This window comes from Silene latifolia, chromosome Y (genome assembly GCF_048544455.1).
Source record: "Silene latifolia isolate original U9 population chromosome Y, ASM4854445v1, whole genome shotgun sequence".
NCBI classification, from domain to species: domain Eukaryota; kingdom Viridiplantae; phylum Streptophyta; class Magnoliopsida; order Caryophyllales; family Caryophyllaceae; genus Silene; species Silene latifolia.
In genome coordinates, this window is record NC_133538.1 from 367,222,299 (window position 1) to 367,232,199 (window position 9,901).

The window sequence follows — 9,901 nt, forward strand, 5'->3', positions numbered from 1 at the left end:
GATATCAAGGGGATTAGTTCCGATATTTGTATGCACAGTATAGAGCTGGAGAAAGATCACAAACCTTGCGAGACGGTGGTCACAGACCAACTGAAGATGCAGGATGTTGTGATGGCTGAGGTAATGAATCTGCTCGACGCAGGTATTATTTATTCTGTTGGTCACTCTAAATGGGTAAGTCCAGTGCAGGTAGTCCCGAAGAAAGGAGGGACAACTGTAGTTAAGAATGATAAGGATGAGTTAATACCTACTCGAGTAGTGACTGGTTGGCGGATGTGTATAGACTACAGACAGCTTAATGCCGCCACCAAGAAAGATCACTTTCCCCTTCCTTTTATTGATCAAATGGTAGAAAGGTTAGCTTCTCATAAATTTTTCTGCTATTTAGACGGGTATTCAGGGTTCTTTCAGATCCCTATACACCCAGACGATCAAGCTAAGACTACATTTACTTGTCCTTAGGGTGTTTTTGCTTATCGCAGGATGCCTTTTGGTTTATGTAATGCCCCTACCACCTTTCAAAGGTGCATGATGAGGATATTTTCAGAGTATATTGAGTCTATTATGGAAGTTTTCATGGACGATTTCAGTGTTTATGGAAGTGATTTTTCTAACTGTGTGTCTAACCTTGAGAAAGTGTTGCAGCGCTGTATTGAGGTTAATCTTGTGCTCAATCGGGAGAAGTGCCACTTTATGGTCAACGAGGGAGTTGTCTTAGGGCACTTAGTTTCCGATAGGGGAATAGAGGTTGATAAAGCAAAGGTGGAAGTGATTCAAAATTACCACCTCCCACAATGTTAAGGGGGTGAGGAGTTTCCTTGGCCACGCCGGTTTTTATCGCGGTTTATCAAGGACTTCTCAAAATTGCTAAACCACTTACACATTGCTACTTAAGGATGCCCCTTTTGTGTTTACTTGATGAGTGTCTTTCTCGCTTTTCACAAAGGTTAAAGCATGCTTTGGTCTCTCGCCGATCATACAACCTCTCCCGACCGGACCCGTTTGAGATTATGTGTGATGCCAGTGACTATGCACTAGGAGCAGTACTAGGCCAAAGGAAAGACAAAGCTCTGAATGCTATCTACTATGAGAGCCGAACTCTGGATGAGGCTCAAGTGAAGTACACTACCACTGAGAAAGAGCTGCTTGCTGTAGTTTATGCCTTAGAGAAGTTTCGTTCTTATTTAGTTGGGTCGAGGTTCTTTGTTTTTCCGACCATGCAGCTTTGAGGCACCTCCTTGCTAAGAAGGAGGCTAAACCACGGCTATTGAGATGGATACTCCTTCTTCAGGAGTTTGATTTGCAGATTAAGGATAAGAAAGGAGATGAGAACGTTGTAGCTGATTACTTGTCGCGACTGATGCGACAAGAAGGGGAAGATTCTCTACCTATTGTTGATTCTTTTCCTGACGATGCTTTAATTGCTGTTATTGTTGGGAAATGTGTCCTCAACAATAGTGCGATCACATGATTTAAATATCATTATTAAATCTCATTGTAAGAATACATGTGGGATGTAACATTTTACAGTCAACTGGTCCACACATATCGGTAATGATTGGCTGACTAGAGTTTGACATTACTGTCGTGCGACGGTGGTGATCAGTTGATCCCCTTAGGTCATACCTATAGGGAAATACTCTTAATTGATTATTTAATTGATCGTATACCGATACGAGTTAATTAAATTACTTAAAATTAACGGATGATTTTGTGAGTATAATTTACATATCTTATTGTAAATATGATTAAATGAGACACGGTCTAAGTAATCGAATTATTTTATTACTTAGATGAAATTATTGTTTAAAGAAACAATTGAAACGGAATGAATAAATTATTATAAATACAGAATGTTGTAGTTTATAATTTGGAAACATTTTTGGTACAAGTAATTACGAATTACTAGTCGATTTTGTAAATGACATATTTTCTGAGTATGTTGATTTTTAATATGTTAAAAATACATTACATTGTGACATGTCATGTAATATGTTACATGTGACAAATTTGACAAATTACAAAATAAAATGGGTTCTCCATTTTATGCTTAAAAACCGAAAATGAGGAGGTAGTGTAAGATATATATTGTGTTTTTATCTTGAGTGGAAAACACAATCATGATATCTAAGTACTAGCCTTGCAAGCCTAAGCTTTTGAGAAGAGCAAAAACAAAAGGCATTGGGCATACTACCCAATGCTCTCTTTTTTCGGCCTCCCACAAGAAAGAGAGGAGAGCTCTTCTCTTTACTTAATTATTCATTCTTCCCATCTTTTTCTAGTGTAAGAAAATCCTCCAAAAACTCTCTACAATTTATGATAATTCTAGAGAAATAAAATCTCACAAAAACACCACCTCTTGACCGAAATTTTCAAGAGTAAAAATACAATTTATTTGTATCAATTTTATTGTAAAACCAATATTGTTACTAGATCTAAATAGTATTGGTTTATTAAGATGTATTCCTTGGGTATATGCTTTTGGGAGGGATTCTACACTTGAATCCTTGTTCTTCCATTTGGAGAGCTCAAGAACAAGTGAGTAGGTGAACTCACTTGTGCCCATAAATCCGATTTTTATGGTGAGAAAATTATTTTTCTTCCTTATATTGTTTATTAGTTTGCATGCATAAGACCTTTATTAATTTTATGACAAATTAATTTATAAACATATATGAACATGTTAGTATATATAGATCTACATTTCCTTCAATCAGTATCAAAAGCCACGGTTGTTTGCATGCAAATCGGTTAAAAGTTTTTCCGAGTTATTAGAATAACATATAAAACTTGTAAAATTTGTGTTATTATGAAATATCACGAAATTAATCCATGCATGTTAATATTTCTGGTCCTAAAATGTTTTAGGATATTTTGGCTAATTTTACGGATTTTTATTGTTCATAATTTACAATAATGGCATTTAAATATAATTTTATGAGTAAAAATGTCATTTTTGGTCTAAAATTAGCTATACTTCGAATTTTCAGTTGATTTTTGGATATGTTGTTACATATATTATTTTGAGATAACCTGTAAATTTTCATTATTTTTGGACTTGTTATGCTCGAAAAATGAATTTTTCATTATTAAATTCGGATTTAGGTGAAAAATAGGTTAATATGAGTTAAATTTCGAATCTGGTCATAGAAAATTAATATGTTGTCACATGCAATTTTACAAGATGTGTGTAAAATAATTGGCTATAAAGAAGTCTTTTTGCATGATTTATGAATTTTTGAAGAAAAATAGCATAAATAGTGACATTATTAGTGAAAAATTAATAAAACATAATCTATGACTTAGGAAAAACGTCTAATGTTGCATTTTATTATCTTTTTCAGATCTAAAATTGAAAAGTTTATGAATATATTTTTTTTCCATGTTTTTATGATTATTTTATTAAAAATCGATAAACCGCAACATTGTTTTTCCGGTAAATTTTCGAAATTTTTAACCTAAGATTTTGAACATTATGAGTGTCATGGAAATTTTCCAGAATGTTCATGAGTTTAAATTTCAAATTTTGAATTTATTTGAAATTTTGTGATTTATTTGAAGTTTAATAGCTTATTTTTGTAATTTTTGGTCCATTTATGAACAATTTTATAAAATATTGGTTAATTATGGTCAAATTATTAGTGAAAACTAAATTTTGAGTCCTAAGAGGTTAGGGTAATTAACTTATGCATAAATATGAGTTTATGTATTTTTGTGATTATAAAAATGTTGAAATCACGCAAATCCGTAAAAACCGAGTAATATACGATATTGGCTAATTAAAGGCGATTTAGCATAAAATTGAGCATGTTTATACATATTATAATGCTGCATTTTCTTTATGATTGTCATAATTTTAATTTATGTAATTTTGAATTATGTAATTTTACTTAGTATGGTCTTAGTTTTTAATTGGTATTTCCCGAAATGTATGGGAATATCGATTCGGTTGTAATTTTTATTGTGATCTCGTATCACCGTTTTGTAATTTAATAGATTTATTTTATTTTAGTTACAAATGTATAATAGGAAATTATGTAATTTAATTATGTAATTTTATTCATTCCGGAGTTCCCAAAGACGGATTTCTTCAAGAATGGCGATACATAAAGACGGTGTTACCTCGAGATGCGTGCCACAACCGAAGTTCAAGGGACCAATGGAGTTGGTTTCCGAATATGTAATAGTTAAATAGTTTTTCTATTTTAGGAAAGGCCATACTAGGATTTTTTTTTTATGCTTGCATTTTATTTTATGTCGCATGCATCGCTAAATCGCCATAACTAAAACATGCATCTTCTTTTATCGAGTTTTCTCGACCGTGTCAATTAAAATTATCGTAGTTCACCGCTTTAGTTCACTTAAAACGTGATAGATAATAAATTGACATGACCTCTCGCTAAAACAATCAATTGAGACATAGCCTTACCAAATAGTAGAAACCATGAAAACCTATTTCGCGAGGGAGTGCACTCGGCCCTACCGGGGTACAAACCTTGTTACGTAGGGGAAGTGGGTGATGAATGTTAATCCACCGAATTCATGTTGATAAGGGATGAATCGGCCCTACCGTGCCCAAGTTGACGTGGATTTGGATCATGGACACATTTATTCGAAATTTGGATTGAACTCAACAAAAGTTTTTCGATAAGGGATGTATCGGCCCTACCGTGCCCATGTCGGATGTGTTTTGGGCTATAGATAATTGTTAATGTAATATTATCGACCAAGAATTCTAAAAGTAGAATCGATTAAACGTTAATCCACCGAGTTATATTGATAAGGGATGAATCGGCCCTACCGTGCCCAAGTTAATATGAATTTGGATCTTGGAATCATTTATCATAGTTGGGTAGAGGTCACTATGTAAATGCTTTACTTGTTGTTTACAAGTATTAATAAAACGATAAATGTTAAGTTTTCCACTATTCCGTTGTTATATTGTTCTATTTCTTTACCACAATTCATATACGATATCATTTTGATTTTGATACAAATCTCCATTAAAACATCGTAACTAAAGACAAAATTTGAATTTGCTTCTAAAACCTCAAACGAACCATTGCTAAGGATCTCTTGTAAAGAGTATAGATTAAAGTTATTCATTATCAAACAGGTTTTTGATTCTTGACTAACACTTCTACTTACAATGGACTATGTTTCATGTACTTAAATGAATTAAGTACCTTGAAGCGATAAATTATTTTGGTAATTAGTTTTATCAAGAATTCGTAATTGACCAAAATAACGCAACCACTTCAATGAAAGTTTTAAGACTAAAACGAACAAATGAAGAGTGATCTTCATGAATTCAATTTTGCTTCTCAAAGCAAAGACTCATTGAAATAAGTGGGAGCATTCTCTTAAACCGTTAAGATGAGGACGAGGTTCAAGAAGTAAAGATTATAATGGAATTGATACAAGGTAATGTTAAAAGTAAAGTCATTGAGGAATGACGATACTAAACCTATCAATCCCGACCAATAAAGTTTCCATTGTCTTAAATGTTGGACACAAGAAAGGAAACGCCTAAATTATTGAAGAATCAACAAGTTAGTTGTGGGACATCTAATGGGACATTCTTCTTTAAATGTTTATTTGATTAAACATAAATTTTGCTAGTACCACTTCGTCAATATTAGAAACCAGTGGAGGTTTTCATCATTGTACTTGATACATAGGATGATTAGAATATGACGACTAGCAACAATAATGTCGAGAGATAGAGTAATTGTATACTCAATCTAGTTTTGGATTTAAAGTTGTACTTAATTATGATTATTAAGTGCATAAACTCTAAATAAGAATATAAACTTGTTAAGATACAAAAGAGGTTTTCACTTTTGTGACCCTATACACCACGATTTGATGTATGGCTAGCCCATTATCAAGGTGATTATATTCTAAACCAAACTAGAATGATATATCATGTAGATGATGTAAGATTCAAATTGGTAGCCCAAGATTAAACCTTAAATTTTGGAATGATGAACGCAAAGAGTTATCGAGTACTCTTGAAACCATTAGATTGTTAATGGTATATGCGTATCTTGTATTCAAAGCAAGATGTCTCATGCCTTTTGGTTGAAAAGGAGATCGAGGTTGTAAATCATCTATCCAAAATAGGTTGATCATTATCTTTTGCCAACGATTTAAGTTGACACTAATATGTTCACTTAATAAGGTAAATAGAGAAATCTTTGAAGAATTTCAAAGAGTTCAACGAATCACGATTTAGTCGTGATGGGATTATCAAAGTGAAGACTTTGATATAAGCCAAATGAATTGTGATATAGTATCACAAATTAATCTCTCTTAACACGCATTATGGGATAATGTATGATTGGATAAGAATTCAAACGCTATTCGATAAGGTTTGGACTTCGATCAAGTTATTTTGAGTTACTTGATCCTTTTGGGGATGTTATCATTTTGTCTAAATTATTTTTTCCACTAAATCGAATCATATGAGATATGAAATGGTAAGGGTACCATATTTGTAAGTTTTCACAAGAAACAAATGCTCATTTTTCCCTCTTCAATTATCACGAGTACGACGGGTTTGCGGCTCGTGAAGTCAGTTTCTTTCTAAAAGTCAAGTTTATTTTTAGAAGACAGAGTGGGAGAAATTATTCAAGAGCCACAAAGAATGTTATGTCGCAAGAAACTGGTCTTTCTTGGCTACATGAGACGTTTTGTGTAAGACGTTGTTTCTTCAAAACCTAGGAGGTTAAATTCGTCACTTGTTAAAAATGATGAATTCATGCTACTTTTAAGAAAGTAAAGAGCTTATAACTTACAAAAGAAATTGTTTGATTCAAGTTGATTACTTCTGGAAAGTAATCGACAAAGGACTTACATAAGAGTGTTTAAGTCACAACTCAATACAAGGCTTAGAGCCATGAAAATCCGAAATAAAAGGCTTGATTAGTGACAAAGGGTTTTGCACTAATAAAGAGATATTTCATAGCAAGATTAGTTGCAAAGGGTTTTGCACTAATTGAAATGCTTAAGTCTATTTGGATCTTCTTAGGGATTGTGTTTCATTATGAGGTTATGAAATACACAGCAAGTGAATCTAAAACCCACTTCTTCAATAGAAGCAATGTATTCAATACATGTCATAAGTTTTATAGATTCTTACAATCCTAAGATAATGTGAAACTTAAGAGAGGATCTTAAGTAGGACATCAATGAGTTGGAATCAACATTTTGATCATGTGATAAAACATTTCTCGATAAGTCGAGAAGTTGTGTTTATACATGGAGTTTAGTGGGAGTTACGGAATTTTTAATTAGTCCGATATGTGGATGACATATTGATCATTGAGAATGATTTAAGACTTTTGGAGTATTATAATACATCTTGAATATCCGGATTTATGAAGATAAATCCACATGATATTAGCGTCAGTAAGAAGTCTTATGTTGATAAGATTCATGACTAGTTCAATTAAATTGAACATATTTGATTGATTTCATTTGCTTCCGCTGCCGAATCAATTAAAAAGAAATGATGTATAACGCTTCATACGCTTTGAGTATGATGAATTGTTTTCAAAATTGAATTTAAGTAATCTTTACCAAGTAAGTTATAAAGATTACCCTTAAGTGCTTGCAGAAGCATTAAGGAAGTAAAGCAAAGTGTTTATGATGCAATTTTGTGTAAGGGTGTTACACAAGTGACAATTGACAATTGAGATTGCGCATGGTTTCCGACAAAACCATAATCAAAACACATTAAGATGGTTAAGATACCATTGTGGCTATGTTTATTAAGAAGTAGATTTTCTAGAATCGTTCTAGGCAATAAAGAACAATGAGAGATATTTATAACGGAAATTGAGTACACTTGCAACCATGAGATGTGCAAGAGGATGAGTCCCGCACACTGTGAAAACAGTGGGAGCTATTCTTAGGCTAGAGGACCTATGTCTTGATTGGATCTCGACACGTACTCAGAAAGTTTTGTGATGCAAATGTATACATTACAGAGGAAAACGAGTATGTAGTAAGGTTGAGTAAGGTACAAGAAATTGATAAAACCTACTAACCAAAGCCTTCTCAAAGGATAAACATGATGAGTCATGTCATTTCAATTGAATTGAAATGAACAACTACGTACAAGATCAAATTAGATTATAGAACATGAAATAGTAATCAGGCATTGACTATTCATGTGTGATAATCGCATTTGTCGTTCGAGTTTATTTTAAAACTCTTTTATTATACTTTGTTACATCCAAACGGGTTGTGGAGACAATTGAACCCCGTTAAAGTGAACACGGATTAACATTGTATTTGCCCATAGTTACTTGTATGAGGTGACGTCTCGAAGTGACTAGAGTGTGATGCGATTGATGGCAAGTTCAAATGCCATAGAGTCATGTGAGATGACTAGTCGATCACATAGGCAGACTGTTAGGAACATTTTATCGGGCCTTATGACCGCTTATAGAGTTCTGGCAAATTTATATAGCCTGGTCGTGGCGAGAGCTACTATAGTATTCAAATGAGTCGATTCTTTTGACTAAAGACTATTCGCCTAAGATGGCACAGTTTCAGATTAACTTTGATTTGTGTTACTATGACCTTCGTAAATGGGGTCAAATGGGCATATTTTGGGTTATGATGGCTGTGGCTAGTCGAAGGGAATGAGTGCGATAGGAATTGTCCATCCCCTTGTCAGGGTTAAAACAATATCTCAAGGCCACTCGAGGAGTAATGAACTGGAAATGCGTGGCCACGCTCGGAAGGTATCTATGATAGATAAATCCGGTCAATCAGTTATTCTTCAGATCGAGGAAACCACTCTCGATATGATCACTTGCAAGTACGACCTGAAAGACACCTTGCATTGAGTGGGAGATAGTAATAGGACAAGAGAATTGGTGACGCACACTTGTCGAGGACAAGTGGGAGATTGTTGGGAAATGTGTCCTCAACAATAGTGCGACCACATGATTTAAATATCATTATTAAATCTCATTTTAAGAATACATGTGGGATGTAACATTTTACAGTCAACTGGTCCACACATATCGGTAATGATTGGCTGACTAGAGTTTGACATTACTGTCGTGCGACGGTGGTGATCAGTTGATCCCCTTAGGTCATACCTATAGGGAAATACTCTTAATTGATTATTTAATTGATCGTATACCGATACGAGTTAATTAAATTACTTAAAATTGACGGATGATTTTGTGAGTATAATTTACGTATCTTATTGTAAATATGATTAAATGAGACACGGTCTAAGTAATCGAATTATTTTATTACTTAGATGAAATTATTGTTTAAAGAAACAATTGAAACGGAATGAATAAATTATTATAAATACGTAAATGTTGTAGTTTATAATTTGGAAACATTTTTGGTACAAGTAATTACGAATTACTAGTCGATTTTGTAAATGACATATTTTATGAGTATGTTGATTTTTAATATGTTAAAAATACATTACATTGTGACATGTCATGTAATATGTTACATGTGACAAATTACAAAATAAAATGGGTTCTCCATTTTATGCTTAAAAACCGAAAATGAGGAGGTAGTGTAAGATATATATTGTGTTTTTATCTTGAGTGGAAAACACAATCATGATATCTAAGTACTAGCCTTGCAAGCCTAAGCTTTTGAGAAGAGCAAAAACAAAAGGCATTGGGCATACTACCCAATGCTCTCTTTTTTCGGCCTCCCACAAGAAAGAGAGGAGAGCTCTTCTCTTTACTTAATTATTCATTCTTCCCATCTTTTTCTAGTGTAAGAAAATCCTCCAAAAACTCTCTACAATTTATGATAATTCTAGAGAAATAAAATCTCACAAAAACACCACCTCTTGACCGAAATTTTCAAGAGTAAAAATACAATTTATTTGTATCAATTTTATTGTAAA